The 18172-nt window shown below is 36.1% G+C and overlaps 1 protein-coding gene across 2 annotated transcripts in view; it reads left to right on the forward strand.

Annotated features, from left to right (window-relative positions):
- The window catches only part of LOC110033641 (acetolactate synthase small subunit 2, chloroplastic-like), an 84838-nt gene that overhangs the window by 53826 nt on the left and 12840 nt on the right, over nucleotides 1-18172 (forward strand). The gene's annotated exons all lie outside the window — the stretch shown is intronic.

Here is an 18172-nt window from a genome sequence, read left to right on the forward strand (position 1 = left end):
TCAAAACGCGTCGAAATTCAAATTTCACAAAAAATCGACCTGCGATCGATCGTCACAAGTGGTTTACTCGAGTCCCCGACAAATAACGGTGCAGTCAATGCGAATTGCAGCAATCGGACGCGTCGACTCTCCGAATCGCGAAGCTGGTGCGCGCAGGAGTGCGAATTGTGCAGAAGGCCACCCTAAGGCTCAAAAAGGTCCTATAGGGATCCCTTTTGGGTTTCCTCATGTTGGTTTCACCCTTCTAAATGCTAGAAGTCGATACCACACACTTGGAACCACAAAAGAGGACGGAAATAGGTAGAATTAAAACGAGGCGGGCACCACTTCTAAGGTTCTAAGATAGTCAATGGAGGTCCCTAAGGCTAGATCCTAAACCCTAAGAGGAAGACTAGACCTCACTAAAAATGAGGTCAACACCTACCTAATATAAGGATTCAATAGGGTTTATTTTACCTGGGTTTAAAGTTTTCTATAAAGGCAAACCCCTATAGTTAATTACATATCAAATGACTATGGTCATTTGACTGGGGTCATTCAAGAAAACTCTCGATTAAGATCAGTGATTTTGCCTTCAAGATTTCAAAGTTTAGGTTTTCAAAATTGGAACTGAGAAAATCAAATGGGGGTGGCTCAAAATAGGAACAATTATTTGAAGGAATCCAAAGGAATGAAGAGTAGGGGATATGACAGATCCAGGGGAAACCCCGGTGACTTCCCAACTATCCTATTATTTGACTTTATATCTTTGAAATGATGTTAATTAATGTTTAATCCTGCAATTTATTTAGAATTTAAGACATATTCGCACGATATTCGATCGTGCAAATAACCTAAAAAAGATAGGAGGATTTACGCCATACCGTACAGTAACATCGGAATCCTAAAGTGTTAGAACTTATAATTGCACAACAAGATTGTGCAAAGGCTTAAAAGTGATATGAGAGGGTTTATGTTGCGCTAGGCAAACCATCTCGAAATCCTATGGGCTGTTATTTAAACTAAGGAAAGTGATTAGTGATGTGAATATGTTTTGATGTTGTAGATCTATCTTGAAGTGGCTCCTCTGTATGTCCTCGTCATGCTGCCCACGGTGTTCGATCCAAGTTCTTCGTCAGCAATTTCAGGTTTGTTATTAATCCTATGTAATCACTAGGTTTTCTTATACTAAGGTATAGTGTGTAACAAAATAATTAAACATGCAATATAGAAGAAAAAGACAGTATAATATACAGTAAAGAAAGAGAACAATATAGTGTGTTGGGAGAACAGTATAACATGCTAGGAGAATGGTATATCATGCTAGAAGAACAATATAACATGCCGCGAAACAAAATACTGTAATGTAAATCAAACCTGTATATTTGGGAGGTCTGCTGCTCTTTTAATCTAACTAGTATTCATTGTGTAAACAAAAGAAACATTGTCTGAAAAACTCGAGAAAATCGACAAATAATTTATGACGGAAAACTCGAGAAAATTGACGAGAAACAATTCAAATAAAATAATAAAAAACCTCAGAAAAATCCTGGAAAAAAGACCACGAGTGCTTTGTCAAAAAAATTGCGATAAAACTTATGAAAAATCTGAAAATAGGGGACCGCAAGCACACCGGTCGGGGCTAGAAAAATCTGAAAATAGGGGACTGCAAGCACACGGGTCGGGGCTAGACTCGGCTAGACTCAAATAATATGTTTGTACTTGAGGGACGTCGAAGGTTACTATCGGGCACCCGAATGTATAAAATCCGTCACTCACTAGAAGGATGTCTTACTAAACCTAACTTAGGAGGGTACTCCTTAGCCCGGTATCAGTAATCAACAAGTGGACAACTAAGTTGTAACTCATTTTAAAATTTATATTTTAGCATGCATATATATTTCAGGCATACAAAAGGAAAGTTATATTAATTTTATAGTGAATATATATATTTTTTATAAATATTGTATCTGTTCTTATCAATTTGTTTTATCAATTTTTTTAAAAAATATAGTTGTCTACAAGTCAATCACGTTATCAGACGTAGGACCGCCAACAACCTAAGAAGGAACGAGTCCCCCGTTAGTCTTGTGTCGGTGAATGATACTTTCATCCTACAGTTCATCAGGCCTCAAGATTGAGTCCTGATGTTGTAGAATGAGACATCATTCTGCTCTACCACCGGTATGCCTTTGTCATCATCACCATAAGCCCCAAAACAAAACCGACTTACTTGCGACCTTGCTTGATGGTTTTATATATAGCAAAAGGCTATATATGAGTGCTTATGTGTCAGACATAAGCACAAAAAATGCATAGACATAAGCACAAAAAATCAAACCAAGAAGCAAGAAAAAAAAAATAAAAATGGGGATGAGAGAGGAGGAATTGATCCACCCAAAAAGTCAAAAGGATAAAGGGTGAAGCAACCCTCAAAAGTGTGAAAAAAAAATCTGAAAAAGTGAGCCCAAGATCCTTAAATCAATCCAAGAAGAATATCATTTTCTTAAATTTTATAATTGGATCGACCCAAGAAGGGTATCCTTTCCAAATAACAATTTTATGAATTTTCAAACCTTTCATGAATCCAGTTTGCATCAACCTTATGTTTCCTCCAAATGAAATTGTACAAGCCCTTTATATTTCACAAAAGAAGGGACATTAATCAATAGAAGAAGTAACTCTCCAGCCTTCCAGAAAATCACACCGATGTCAAAATCATTTAATTCCATTCTTCATTGAAATCATTTCATATCACATAAACATGAAATTATTCATATAAAGCCATATAAGTATTCACAACCAGGGGCAATAGAGAGGGAAAAACACCAGCCCGACCTATTTCACGAAGAGGTCACAAAGTAAGGCTCACGGGTAAGAGCAGCAAGAGGAAGGTCACCACCATTTAAGCTCACTGGTAGGGCCAAGAAAAGAGAAAAAGCCACCACAGAATAAGCCTACGGGCAGGGGCAGCAAGAGAAAGGCCACAAGGGCAACAAACACAAGGTAAGGCTCACGGCCAAGACAGCAGGAAGAAAACCACCACATTTAATCTCACGGTTAAGGGTAGCAAGAGGAAAGGCCACCATAGGTATTGCCATCACATTTCCTTTGATATACGTGAGAGAGTGAATGGACAAGTTCTTATAGATCATTAGGACTACCCTTTTCATCACATAAGACATGATAGTGAGTTAATCTGCTTGTATCAAACATCCTCACATAGAAGTAGATGTTGAAATCATGAATTTTGGGATGACAAACTTGATTACCAATAAAAACCTTGGGAGGAAAGTTAAATAGAAGCTTCCAACCAAATCGTGCCCAGCAAAGGGGTTAAGCCGAGCCCACCAAAGGGCTAAAACACTAAAAGATTTCAGTCAAAAAAATGTAATACCAAAGTGGGCTAGACTGAGCCCACCAAAGAGGCAAACCAAGCTCAACACAAGGGACAAACCAAGTCCAGCACAGGGATAAACCGAGCCCAACACATAGGGGGCAAACCAAATCCAACATAAAAGAGAACAGGAGAATTTTAACAGATAAATAGAGCTTAGCAAAAGGAGTATATCAAGTCAATCTTATGCAAAGCCAGTCCCAATTCTCAAGCCAAACCAAGCCTACCATATGGGTCAAAAGTAATATAAAACCTTCAGCTAAATCCATCCCAGAAGAAAGCCAAAACTGAGCCCACCAAATAGGCCAAAAATTGAAAACATTTTCATCTAAAATTCCCACTTAACAGAGCCAAAACCGAGCCCTCCCACTGGGTCAAAATAGCTTCTAGTATAGGGGCAAACCGAGCTTAATCCTTAGGCCAAATCAAAATCGCAAGAAGGCAAAACAAGGCAGAAATTCCCAGCTAAAATTAAATTCAAAATGAAGCCAAAAACCTAACTCATTCATATGGGAAAACAGAGAATTTCCAGCATAGATTTGATTCTAAAAGAGCCAAAACCGCACCTAACATATGGGTAAACCGAGCCCAAAAAAAAGACAAAACAGAGCCAAAACCGAGCCCTTCAAATGGGCCAAAAATAGAAAGTATTTTCATCCATAATTTGATTCCAAAAGAGCTCAAACCGGACCCAACAAGTGGGTCCAAACATAAAATATTTCCAGCATAAATTTGATTCCAGAAGAGTCCAAACCGAGCCCAGCATATGGGCAAACCGAGCCCACAAGAAAGGCAAAACAGAAAATATTTCTCCTTGGAGCTTTATATTCCAAAATATTGTGCCAACATATATTTCAAATGGGGTCAAATAACAGGAAACATATAAGTATGCATGAATCTTTATAGCCATCATGTCATCAAGCTTTGAAATGAATTCCAACATTTAATTGAATAAAGCTAATAATAATAGAGAGCCTTAGAATCAAAACCCAAACCATCATTTCATATATTCAAATAGGCAACTATCATTTCATGACAACCACAGTAATGTTCCAAAGTTTTCTTTATCATGCATTTCAAATAAGAAAGTAAGAGAAAGTAACCGTATTACACTACATCTTATTGATTCAAGGAGCTTTCCAGGATTAGATCTCAAAAGCAGACATAAACTTTTATTTCCACATGTTTTAAAAGAGAAAGGAAATATTTTCTGGTGCACTAGAAAATGTATGTGAGGGCAAGCATAAAAATCTAAAAGAATTGCACAACATGTTTGTAAATATTGGAGCTTTAGTGTGAGGTATATAAGTATATAAGAATCAGGTGGTAAGCATGTAAAGGTCCCATTATATTCACACCTATACTACAAATTTTACATTTATGCCACACAAAGTTTCAGATTTTGCAAACAAGCCACCCGACAATTTCAGATTTTTGCAAATTGAACACTAACGGTTTCAGAATTTTACAAATTAACCACCAAAAGTTTCAGATTTTGCAAATCGGACACCATAGGTACAAGTATTGAACATCACCAAAAGAGTGTTTTAAATCTCACTTCCAAAACAGCGATATCATCCAGCAACCGGACAAGAAAGATCAAATGATGACTTGCACGCATAACCATTCATTCCCATGAGTTTAAATTCAATTTTAGATAATATAAAGATAAGCTCAAAAAGAAACTTAAATTAAATTCATAACCCTGAAATAGATTGACATCTACCAGAGGGTCTCAATCCAAAATTGGAAACGACCCTTCCAAAACTTCATCAAAGAATCTTCACAAAATCCACAAACCAAACAACGAATCCGAAAATTTTATTTAAATGAATTGTAGAGCAGGATTTAGCTAGATTCCTCAACAGGAAAGGTGTCATAGCATTGAAAATCCATCAACAAGTAATCACAAATTTAATTTGTATTTCACATGACTTTGGTTTAAGTTCAATCTTTAAACACCAAGTAAGCCCTTAAGCAAGATAAAGCGAATGCGCACGCATCTTGATTACTTCAACATCAAGAGAGTAAAGCCTTAATCCCATAAGAAAAGTGTCCTTGAGGATTTCAGAAAATGCATATCTCAGAAGAATTTTATCAAAACCCATGTGCCAGATATGTAGGTATATAAGAATTGAGTGGCATGAAAATGATTAAAGTTCAAATGAAAGAAGTGTAAAAGCACAAGAATTAAGTAACATGTATCAAGAGTTCCCCGAAACAACCTAGCAAGACTTCCAAATTTCAAGTAGCAACTTTCAAATCTTCACATAAGAGAGGGTATCGCACTTCTCATATTTTTGCAAGTAAGTTCATAGTTATGTAAAGAATAAGAAGAAGGGCTCCCATGATATGAAGTTTGTCATAATCAAACTACCAAAGAAGAGGAAAATTATAAGGAGCTTACCTCAACTAACCACTAAATCAGAAATTATGAAAGCAAGAAAACCCAAAACGAAAGTTCCAGAAAGGAAGTAAGCTCCACCGAAATTCCAGCCCTGAAAGTTCCCCCACAGCACTTCCAAGAAGGCTTCAAGCACACAAAAAATGAACATATCAAAGAAAATCCGACAAGGAGATGAGAGAAAATTTTGGCAGCACCTCCACCCTCTTCAAAATTTTCGGCCAACCCTAGCCTCCCCAAGGTAGGGTTTTTATAGCAAAGAAAGGAGAGAGGAGCAGCCACCTACCAACCCTAATGGTGGTCGAATCAGGTAAAGGGAGAGGAAAAAATGCATTTAGGGAGGAGTAAATGCAGTCTAGGACAGAGCTAGGGTCGACCAGGTGGAGTTTCACCGTTGGGAAGTTGCTCGGTTGAGCAGAGGTCGAGCAGAGGTCGAGGAGGCTAGCCGCGTGCTCGAATGGAAGCGGAGACGTGTGAGGGAAGAGGAATGTCGCGTGTAATCGAGGAGATGCGGGAGAGGAGGCGGGCTTTGCGGTCATGGCTCGATCGATCGGCTCGGGTGCGACCGATTGGAGAGGAGGCGAGCCGAGCACCTGACCGAGCCGCAATGATCGAATGGAGAGTTTAAGCGTGCGGAAAAATGGAATTAGAGATTAGAGTTATAATATTATTATAAATACTGATATAAATATAAAAGTATTTAATATTTTAAAAAATAAAATTTGATTTGTGCATTTTCATTTGTGCGTCAGATTGTAGAAAATTGAATGTCCTTTTTAGGGAATTTTGAAGGTAATTTTGACGTTCCGGATGTACTGGCGTCATTCGTTTCACCGTCGGAGGTCGTTTTGACGAATTCATCAATTTGCGTGCAATTTGCTCGTGTGCGAAATTATGGCAATATGAGGTCTTTCTTAGCTAAAATTGATGTCACGGACGCATTGGCGCAGTCCATTTTATCGTCAGAGGTCGTCCGGAGAAGTTTGCATTTTTACTCATCCTTTAAGCTCAATTTACGTCTGATCTTGTGAATTTAGTGAATTTTGTGCATTTGGTGTACATGTGTGATGAGAAAGTCTTGAAGTGGTTTTCCTAGGGCTTGAGATCCTATTGGGAAGTTCTCCTTGAGCCTCCACATGATAGTCCTTTACCACCCGACCATAGGCCAATGCTTTTGCGATCATCAATGCGAGACATCACAAGGACATCACAACAAGAGAAATAGGAAGTGGCTGGTATTTCTTAAAAAAAAGTGGGTCCCAATTCTAGTTCTTTAAGATAGTCAATAGGAACTCCTAGAGCTAAATTCTAGGATCCTAAGGAAAGAGTAATGACCTTAAAATGAGGTCAACAATCACTTGCTCATATTTATCATATTGAACCCACTTTAATGTGTCATTTCAAGCTCACTCGCTTGCGCTTTAAATTTCTATAGTGATCATAGGTATGCCTTAGTGCTCTTTCAGCTCTGAGTGTCAGCTCACTCTCTCTAACATTCACTTTCCCAATCCCTCCCTTTCTCAATTTCTTGTTTTTTTATGTCTCTTATGTTCACCCCTAGTCTATGTATATCTCTTCTTTTTAATAGTTTAGTGTACTCCATTATTTGGTGCGCCCATGTAAAATAACAACACTTGTTTATATAGAATTCTTGAAAGAATTTTATTTCTCGTTCCTACCAATGCATTGCACTCTATTAAATATATATAACAATGAAAAGATTCAAAATAGGAATCTCTCTAAATATGGAAAAATGTAAAAATAGTGAAGAATATTAAGGTGGGAATTATCTTTTAAGTCTTTTTCACAATCTTTAACTATGAGGTTACATATATAGGGCAACCATTCCCTCCTTTACAAACTTAGCAAATATATGTACTCTAAATATAGAAAGGGAATAATTCAAAAATAAACTGAAATAAACATAAATAAGAAGAGAATAAAACTCATTAAAGTGTTTCCTAAATTGCTTACAATTAAATCTTCCTATATTTTCTTAAAATTCCACACTCCTCAAGCTTTGTCATATAGGTTGGAAAGGCCCAGCTTGGCATTCAACTTGATGAAGTTGTCTGGAGATAAAGCTTTATTGAAGACATTAATGACTTAAAGATAAGTAGGAATGTAGATCAAGTGAATAATGTCATAATTGACTTTTTCAGAGGTAAAATGTCTATCAATCTCAGTGTGTTAGGTCTCATCATCATGCACAAAATTCTTTGCAATATTACTGGCAGCTTGGCTATCACAAAACATCTTTATGGGATTAATTGTAGTTTATCCTAACTCGTTTATTAACATTTCAATTCACATTCCTTCATAAATTTCCAAAGCAAGTACCCTGTACTTGGATTCTGCACTACTTTGAGAGACCAATGTTTGCTTCTTGCTCCTCCTTGTGACAAAATTTTTCTATACATTGGAGCATAACTATATGTGGATTTTCTGTCGGTCATATCTTCTGCCTTACTAACAATGAGGTAAACCTCTATCTCCCTTTTGTTTTATTTCATAAACAATAACCTTCTGTCAGGTTTCTTCTTATGAAACCTTAATACTTTGTAAATAATTTTCATTTGTTCTTCATTTGGAGAAAAAGTATTCATGTAGCCGATACCACATGGTAGGATTAAAGGCTTTGTTGTTGTTGTTGTTGTTGGTGTTGTTATTCTTCACTTGGACTATTCATATTTTGACTCACAATGCTGATAGAATAACTAATATCTGGTTTAGTGTCCTATGGTTGCATGATGTCTTTGTCCTGCTCGGTGGACTTCTTTCTCCTAGTGTACATATGAAGTTTTTTGTTGTCAATCTCAAGTTGGATAACCTCAAGTGGTGGAACTTAGGAGATAGTATTATTAGAGAAAAGTATAATAGGTTGTGGTGGCTCTTGATCAACGTGTGTATTCGGGGTAGTGTCCCAAGTTTGATATTCACCTAGACGCTCCACTTGAATATCAATTTGGGATGGTAGGGTTATTTTTCAAAGAAAGTCATATCCATGGAGTTACTATATTTTCTTGTAATGGGAGGATAACACTTGGACTCCTTTTTGTTAGAAGCTTATCCAAGGAGGATATATTTGATGAACTTTAGGTTAAGCTTTGTACGGTTTAGTTGGTGAATGTGAACAAAGGAGACAACCAAATATTTTTAGAAGATTAGATGAGAAGGCTCTGATATAAGGGTATTTTTCTATCAAGATGTCAAAAAGAGCTTTGAATCCAAGGACTCTGTTTTGTATTCTATTAATGAGATAGGTGATCGTGAACACAATATCTCCCTAGGAAACTTTTTGGACTTTGTGAAAAAACATTATAGACTTAGATTCCTCATTGAGATGTCTATTATTTTGCTTAGTCATCCCATTTTATTGTGGGGTCTGAACACATGAACTCACATGAATGATACCATTTTTTATAAGATGGGATTCAAGGATAGAGTTGAAGTATTTCCTTTGCATTATCAGTTTTGAGAATCTCAAAATTATATTGAAACTGATTGTACGTCATGTTATGGAATGACTGAAAGATTTGTGTAGTTTTAGATTACTTTTTTGTAATGAATATTCAACTAGTTTTAGTTTGATCATCAATAAAGGAAACAAACCATCTGGCTCCATTGATGAATTTTGATTTTGAAGCCAGATGGTTTGTACTAATATAAAGGATAGATGAATTTTGATCTTGAATGGATGTGAGGGTTTGTACTAATATAAATGATAGAAATAATGAATATGTTTAGTCAATTGGTAGGTTTCACATTGATAAAACTCATGCTTTTTGTTATTAAAGAGATGGAGATATAATTTTGCAATATAATAAAAATTGGAATGACTTAGATAACAATGTCATGATAAAACTTAACTCTAAACAAACTTAAACATAACATACTTAGGAACATGTGATGATGATGGTGGAGAAGACACGTGTGTTTATAAGAGTAGTTTTCTTTGGGCAGTTATAGACTTTCATATAATTTAGCACTGTAAATCACTTTCTCTGAATCCACTACCTTAAATTCACAAGCATTAGAATAAAATTTAGTAAAACAATTTAAGACACGAGTAAGCTTGCAATTAGAAAGTATGTTGCAATCTAATTGAGAAATATATGGCACAAAAAAAAAAACTGAGCACCTTTATAGACTTCCTCTTCTCCTTTCCCCATAATCCTAGAGTGAAATCTATTATCAAGTCTAACAAATTTGGAAATTGGTGAACCCTTTATAGTTGGTGAGAGCATGAATGTCCTCAGACATGAGATCAAAAGCACCCGAGCCTTTTATTTAAGGTTGAAATCTTCTATTGTTAACAAGATAGAAGGATATGGTACTTTGGTGTATCATCAACCTGGTAAGCCACTCAGTTGTGCCAGAAAAAAAAAAATTTTCAACACCTCCAGATGTTCTTCAATGAAGGAACTAGAGTCTGTTAACCCTTCAAAAAAGGTAGCAACATGGACATTGCTCCCTTTGTACTTCCTCTCTTATTCAAGTTTCTAATCTATAGTTTTTTCATGCAATTTCCAACACTTGTCCTTTGTGTGACCAAGTTTCTTGCATTGTTTAGATAAGGAATGTTTTTTCTTTGGCTTTGACTTATGGGATGAGTTATGTGTGTACAAGACAGTGCTTTCGGTGCTATATGAATCCACGCTTCCTACAATCATGAAATTCTTCCTGCTTTATTCTCTTCTGACTTCAGCAAAGACTTCCCTGGTGGCGGGGAGAGGCTTTATCCTCATGATTCTTCCTTTGACCTCATGTAATTTTTTGTATAAACCATCTTGAGGGTACTTCCATACAAAAGTATCATGCATATCTAAGTTTAACCCATACTTTGTAAGTGTGTTAAAGTATAGAGTCGCACATAAGTCTTCTTGTTGGAGCTCATGTATTTTTGTCTAATTCTCAAATTATTATGCGCTATTTTTGGTATTGGAATAAATTTTATGAGCTGCTTCCCAAGTCTCCTGTGTTGTCTTATAAAGCAAAAAATTTTCTAACCTCTATGATCATAGAGTTGATCAACCAAGACATGGTCATATGATCCTGGATCTTCCACGAACGATGATTTTGATTAATGAGATTGGGAACTGTCCTTTCTTCCATGAGATGTTGCTTTTTTCCTTTTTCACAAGTGTACATAAACACGAATTGTGATCATTAAAAAAAGTTATGCCGTTGAGTTTATGATTTGTGATAAAGTGTGAGAGTTCAGAGACTGTTTGAGGAGATTTCCTGGTCTCTGATTCAAAACTAGCCTCTGTAGTAGAACTTAACATCTTCGTTTTATACTTGTTCATAAGTCGTATGCACGCTTAGAGTTAGAATTCTAGGAAAAAGGAATTCTAGAGGTTGCTTGTTGAGATGTCCTTGTTGTGATCCTTTTGAAAGCTAGCAACTGGTAGGGAACTGCAAGCAGGAAAATATATTTCCATGGTCGTCTTTACTGCAGGTAGGATGAGAACTGTAGAAATCTTCAGACGGCCCTACACGGAAAAAAAACTCCAGACGGGCTTGTAAGAACCACATTCTGGGAGATACTCCAAGAAGGAAGACTGCAAGAGGAAGACTCCGGACTGGCTTTTGGCCTGCAAGGAGGATCTAAGAAGGGCTCTGGTGCAAACAACTACAGGGAGAAGTTTCAGTGGAGGGCCTGTGAGAAGACAAGTAGTTGCAGGAGCCAGGTAAGATTCCAACATTGCTGAAAAGAAAAGATCTAGGGTTTGTTTCCTAAGCCTCTAATAATATGAAGAATACTAAGGAGAATATTATCTTTGGAATCTTATTCACAATCCTTAACTATTAGGTTACATCTATAGGTTAACTATTCCCTCATAATTTACAAGTTTATCAAATATATCTACCTAAACATAGAAAGGAAATGCAATTGGTGAAATATATTCGGAGGAAAGGAAATAAATTCCTTCGTAATCAGGCATGTTGATCGGCACTTTCCTACACTCTTCTCAAGCTAAGTTGTACATATTTTATAAACCAAGATTGAACTTCAATTCATCATTACCGACCTTTGGTAGTGCTTTGGTGAGAATATCTACAATATAAAGTCATGTAAAAATATAGTTGAGTTGAACAGTTCTATTGTTAAACTTTTCTGAGATGAAGTGTCAGTCAACTCGATGTGTTTTGTTTTTTCATGATACACAGGATTTTCGTCTATATTAGTAGTTGTTTGGTTATCACTGAACATCTTAATTCTATCTTTCTTCTCAATCTTAATATCCATTAATAATCTTTGAATTCACATTCCCTCACATATTTCTAGTGCAAGCATACAATATTCAAATTATGCAACACTTCGAGAAACAACAGTTTTCTTTTTGCTACTCCACGTAACGAGATTACCTGGACATAAGAACAATATCTAGTGGTTGATTTCCCATCATTTATCGCTCTTGCCCAGCTAGCAACCATGTATATATTAATCTCACGGTTTTCAGATCTTTTGAAGAGTAAACAATATCCAGTGTTCATGTTCAAGCTTCTTAGGATTCTATTTAGAAATTTCAAATTATTCTCTTTTGAATCATGCATGTGTTGGCTAACTATACCAACTGAGTTTGCAATATCAAGTCTTATGTGTGAAAGGTAAAGTAGCTTGTCCACAATTTTTTGATATTTTTCTTTGTCAGATGGACTGCTTCACTTTTGTTCAGCCTTTTGTTGGAATACATGGGTGTGTCTGCAAGTTTGCACCAAAGGATGTCAGTTTCACTTAACATATTTAAGATGTATTTCTTTTGGAATATAACTGTTCTTTTCTTAGACGGAGCTACCTTCATTCCCAGAAAATATTAGAGTCTCGTGGTTATTGATCTCAAATTATATTACAAGCATCCTTTTTTAGTCTGATAATTTTTTTCTGATTTATTATCTGTCAAGAAAATATCTACTTATATAATATGATTAACAATTTTTCTTCTTGGATTCGATTTATCAAACAGTGTATGATCAGCTTAGTATTGATAATATCCATTTATAATCACTATTTTAGCAAGTCTGTCAAATCAAGTATGAAGAGATTGCTTCAAGCAATTTATGAACTTTTTAAACTTGCAAACAAATCTATTATTCGATATATTTTCCAAGCCTGAAGTTATAGTCTTGTAGGCGCCTTCATCAAGGTTGTCATTCAAGAAGGTATTTTTGATATCAAGTTGGTATAAATACTAATCTTTATTTAATTCAAGAGAGTAGAACTCGAGCCATATTAACTTCAGCAACTGGTGTAAAGGTTTCTTGACAGTCAATCTTGTATGATTGTGTGAAGCCCTTAGCAACTAGTCTGACATTGAATCTCTATACACTTCCATCTTTCTATTTGACCGTGAATATCCATTTGCAGCTTACATGATTTTTCCTATATGGTAACTCTGTCAATGCCCATGTGTTAATCTTTTTAAGAGCCCGAATTATTTCTGTTTTCATGTTGGAATGATTAGAGCCTCTTGGATAGAGATGCGAGCCTATACACTATCAAGGTTTGTCGTAAAGCTCTGTAAGATAATAGAAATTTCTCATAAGTTGCATAGCTTTCAATTGGATGATTAGTGCACCATCAGATACCTTTTTTTGTGTAATTGGTTGATTAAAGTCATCAACCATCAGTGTAAGAAAGTCATGAGTTGAGGAATCGATACCATTATAATTCTTAGGACTTAATTTTGGCTCTTTAAAGTCCTGGTCTACATAGTGTCCTTTACATGCTTAGTGGCCCTTCATCTGGTGCAAACACGAAATTCATGATCATTGGAATTATTTTGTAGTGGAGTTGAGACAATTGGGATAGATATTATGACAAGGTTTAGTTCTTCAAGTGGAGTTGGTTAAGGGATGAGATTTGGTTTAGTTAAAGGAGAAGTGGCCTGAGTATCTTGAAAAAACTTCAAATCTAATATTCCCTCGAGTTCTCCCCTGAATTTTATATTTGGAAAAATAAGATTGATTCTGAAGGAATGTCATATCCATGGAATTGTATATTTTTCTAGTGTTTGGAGAGTAGCATCTATACCTTCTTTGATTGGGCAAAGTGAGAAAGATGAATCTGAGAGACTTGGAATTAAGTCTTGTGTGTTGTTGTTAATGGATGTGAACAAATTCAGGATAACCAAAATATTTAATGGAAAGTTAGAAGAAAGAGAGTGGATGCGGGTAGGATTCCATGAGAACTTTAAGGGGAATTTAAAATTTTAGTACTCAACTAGGGATCCTATTGATGTGGTATGTGATAGTGAGAGACACATGTTTAAACTACATAATTGCATGAGCTAACCCAAGCGTCTATTTTTCTTTCAAATATTTTGTTGAGAAGTTTCCACAAGAGCTTATATCAAAATATCTTTTTGGAAAAGATAAGGACCAAGGATGGAATTAAAGTATTCCTTAGCATTTTTCAGTGTTAAGGATTTGAATTTTGTTTTGAAATTAAGAATCATAGAATGAAATGATTTAAATATGATAGTTGTTTCAATTTTTTCTTTCATAAGGATAGTCAATGTTGTTTTTGTGTGATTATCTATGAATGATTTAAATCATTGTGCCCCATTTATATTGTTTACTTGTGAGGGTCCTCAGTTATCACTGTGAATTGCAAAAGAAGGATGTGATGTATTGCAATTTTAAGTGTACATCTTGTATGCTTTGCAAGTTGACAAGTTTCACATTGATAAAGATTAGACCTTTTAGTGATAAATAATTGTGAAAACATCTCTTTAATGTACACAAAATTTGAATGTCCAAAATAACAAAGACTGAACATGGCTTTCAGCTGAAATTATGGACATAATTTGAATTGGACTCAGAAATACAATTAGACGAATGAAATTGACTACTAATGAAGTTATCTTTTTTAAGCAAGTATAGACCACCATGCATCTCAGCACTGTCAATCACTTTTCCTAAATCCACAACTCGAAAATCACAACAATTGAAATAAAATTGTCACTTATTTTAGGTCACGAGTAAGTTTATTGATTGAGAATAAGTTGCAGTGTAATTTTGGAACATAAAAAGTAAGATTAAAATCCTTTGTCAATTGAACCGATGAAATTATTGCTACTGGTGAGAATGAATCAACTATTCGAATTGTAGAGTGATCGGTACATGAGTTATAATTTTTTAGGATGTTGATTTCTCCCGTCATATGATTTGGAGACTCCGGAGTCAACTATCTAAGGATTTAATTTATTGCTTTTGACGCAATATAGCATGGAATGAGATACATTAGTATACTAACATACTGAGAGGTTGTTCGACAGAGAATTATGATGCTTTTCATGAATTGAAATTATTACTAAAGATTTTCTGCAGTGCCTCAATTTGCTCCTTATGAACGGGTTGAATTCTTAACTGTCATTGGTTGTGATAGTAACATTTGCACGGTTCTCCCTATCATATCTTTAATCTACAAGTTTACTTTGTAATTTCCAATAATTTTCTTTCACATGACCAATTTTCTTACAATGGACGCTCTATGATTGTCCTTTCTCGAACTTGTTAATCTAAGAGGAACTTTGAGTGTATATGGATAATCCTTCAACAAATGGTGTGGTGTGATTATCTGTCATCATCAACTTCTTTTTACTCTCCTCTCTTCGAATTTCTGCAATGGCCTTCTAAATGGTAGGGATGTGTTTAATTCCCATCATTCTCCTTCTCACTTCGTTTAGGTCTTTATTGAGGCCAAGAAGGAATTTGATTGTTTTTTTTCAGTAATTCTCATATATAAGGCAAACTCATCAGAGCATTTCCATAAATAAACCTCGTACATGTCTAGTGGCAGTCAACAACGTGTGTGAGTGTTGAAATATTGAGTGACACCCAATTCTCCTTGCCAAAATCATGCAGTCTGGTCTGACTCTCAAATAACTTTGAGAAGTTTTTCAGTGCTAGAGTAGGTTTCACGTCCAGCCTTCCATGTCTCTTTGGTTGTTCTGTAGAATAGAAAGTTTTCTCCAACCTCCGTGATTATGGAATTTATTAACCTGACATAATCATGTGGTCATCAGTTTTTCAAGCCCGATATTTGGAATCTATCATTTATGGAGTTGAAATTTCTCCTGCGAGGTGTCCATGTTTCTCTCTGCCACATATGTGCATGAAGATGAATTGTGGCCTTTGAAGAAAATTATGGTCATGCAGTTTATAGTTTGTGACTTGTTCAGAGGAGTTATCAGGTGCGATAGGGATTGAAGTTGTAGGCTCAAATCTTGAGGTGATTATCGAGGAAGAAAATTTTCAAGCCATGCCATGTTTAACCATGATAAGATTCTGAAGCCCGAATCTAAAAGACATGCTGCTTGAACGAAAGTGAGAGTACCCTTAGTTTGACTGCTCAACTGGACGAGCAAACAAGAACTAGAGAGAGATGCTCAGCTTTCATTTTCCATGAGTTCAGCAAGCCGGATCGAATAATAAAGCAAGTCGAATATGGGTTTTGGCAGATCTATATAAAGAATCGGAGGACATAAGCTTGCAGTAGAGGTGAAGCTAGCTGAGAAGGCTCCTACGGAGAAGAAATCCTTTGAGAAGAAGTTCAAGACGAAGAAGTGAACAATCCTGCGAACTGATCGGATGGAAGAGAAATTCTGCCCTCTTTTTGCACGAAAGAGGAGGTTAGACCATCATCGCGGACATATGAGCGGTGACCGGCTCTTTGCATTTTAGGAGAAATGACTTGTGTGTACGAGAGCAGGCGCAACAACGACCCTTCTTGCTCATGCGTACAAGAGAAAAACTGGGCGGCTATTCGGACAACGAATTCAGCTGCAAAAATTAAAGGGACAAACGTCGCTAGGATCGCTACTAATAAGTTCATATGGGCCACTTACAGAAGAGATGAGAGAACCGCAAAACCTGATGTCGCCGCTATTGGGCAAGAGTGCGATCTGTTTGAACAGAAGAAACACTGACAGACTCACGCATACGAGAGGCGATGAGTAGTTGCTGCGAAATAGGACCGCCCTTTCTCAAACATCTGATACCTTGTAGAATTCTCAAAAGAATTTTATTTCTCACTCTTGCATATGCATTTCACCTTAATTCATATATGTAGAAGTTAAAAGAATCAATACAAGAATGCTTCCGAATAGGAGAAAAATAGAAAAATAGGAATTATCAAAAAAGAAAATAAAATTAGTGAAATATAATTTGAGGAATGGAAATAAATTCCTTCCTAATTGGGCATGTTGATTGACACTTTCTTACCTTTTATATAGGTGTTAATTGGCTTTTTTCTTTTATATAGTTATTGTTATGGAAAATACTATATATGTAGATGTATATTTGAAAGCTTGTATATTTGGTAACCTAATTAGAGGAGATTTAATTTCAAATCTTTTCTATATTAGATATACTTTTAATATGTAGATAGAGGAGTGTCTATAAGTATGTAACATATAATTTCACTTAGGGAATGAGAAGAAAGGAAGTTTTCCTCACATGGTATCAGAGATACGTACACCTCCTCAGTTTGGTGTCATTCGCCGCACGGTAATGCCACATTGACCCCATCGATCATCTTCGTCGGCATCGATCGTTGCGTCGTTGATCATCAACCCGCACTGCATTCATCAAAGCTTCCTCTTCGTTGTTTGTGTCATTCATCGAAGCAAGTGTGGCCCTCACGACTGTTATGTGTGCATCATGCGGCCTTGTCTGTCATGAATCATGTTCAAAACTTCCTCTTCCTGTGATGAGATCAGGGTAACAACCAAAGCCTCATTTGTGACATTCGTCATCATTAGCTTCATCTGTGACTTCTTCGTTGCCATCAGCTTCATCTATTACTTCTTAGTCATCGCCAGCTTCGTCTACGACTTCCTCGTAGGCTTTGTCTTTGTCTGGAAGCAATTTGTCTGCGATTTCATTGTTCATCTTTGGCTTGGGCTCGTTCTAGCTTCATCGACGTCGACTTAGGTCTCTTTCCTTGATTGTTATGTTTGACTATCTACTTGGTCTTTGAGTTATTTGCCAATTTGCCCTTCAATATTGAATGGCATCGATTATTTTTGGTGAACACAAACATCTTCTGACAGGTTTGGTTTCATTTGTGGCTAAAATTATGGATGAAAATTTAAATGACATCAATTTTTTTGCTGTAATAAAATTGCGAGACTCTATTTAAGGAGTATTTATAAAGTGAGTCACCTCACTGATAATCCTCCAGTTGAGACAGGATCGGATTATTCCGAGTGGATGATTAACTTTTAATACAAATATGAAATTCTATCGAACCCGATCAATACAACCTTTTTACTCATTGTGATTGTCTAAAAAATGTGATGGGGGAATTGGCATCTTTGTTTTCTTGGAGTGAAATTATTCCTCAAATTTTGATGTATGTAAGGAATTCTATTGTGACGAAC

The sequence above is a fragment of the Phalaenopsis equestris genome, unplaced genomic scaffold (genome assembly GCF_001263595.1).
Source record: "Phalaenopsis equestris unplaced genomic scaffold, ASM126359v1 Scaffold001243, whole genome shotgun sequence".
Taxonomy (NCBI): domain Eukaryota; kingdom Viridiplantae; phylum Streptophyta; class Magnoliopsida; order Asparagales; family Orchidaceae; genus Phalaenopsis; species Phalaenopsis equestris.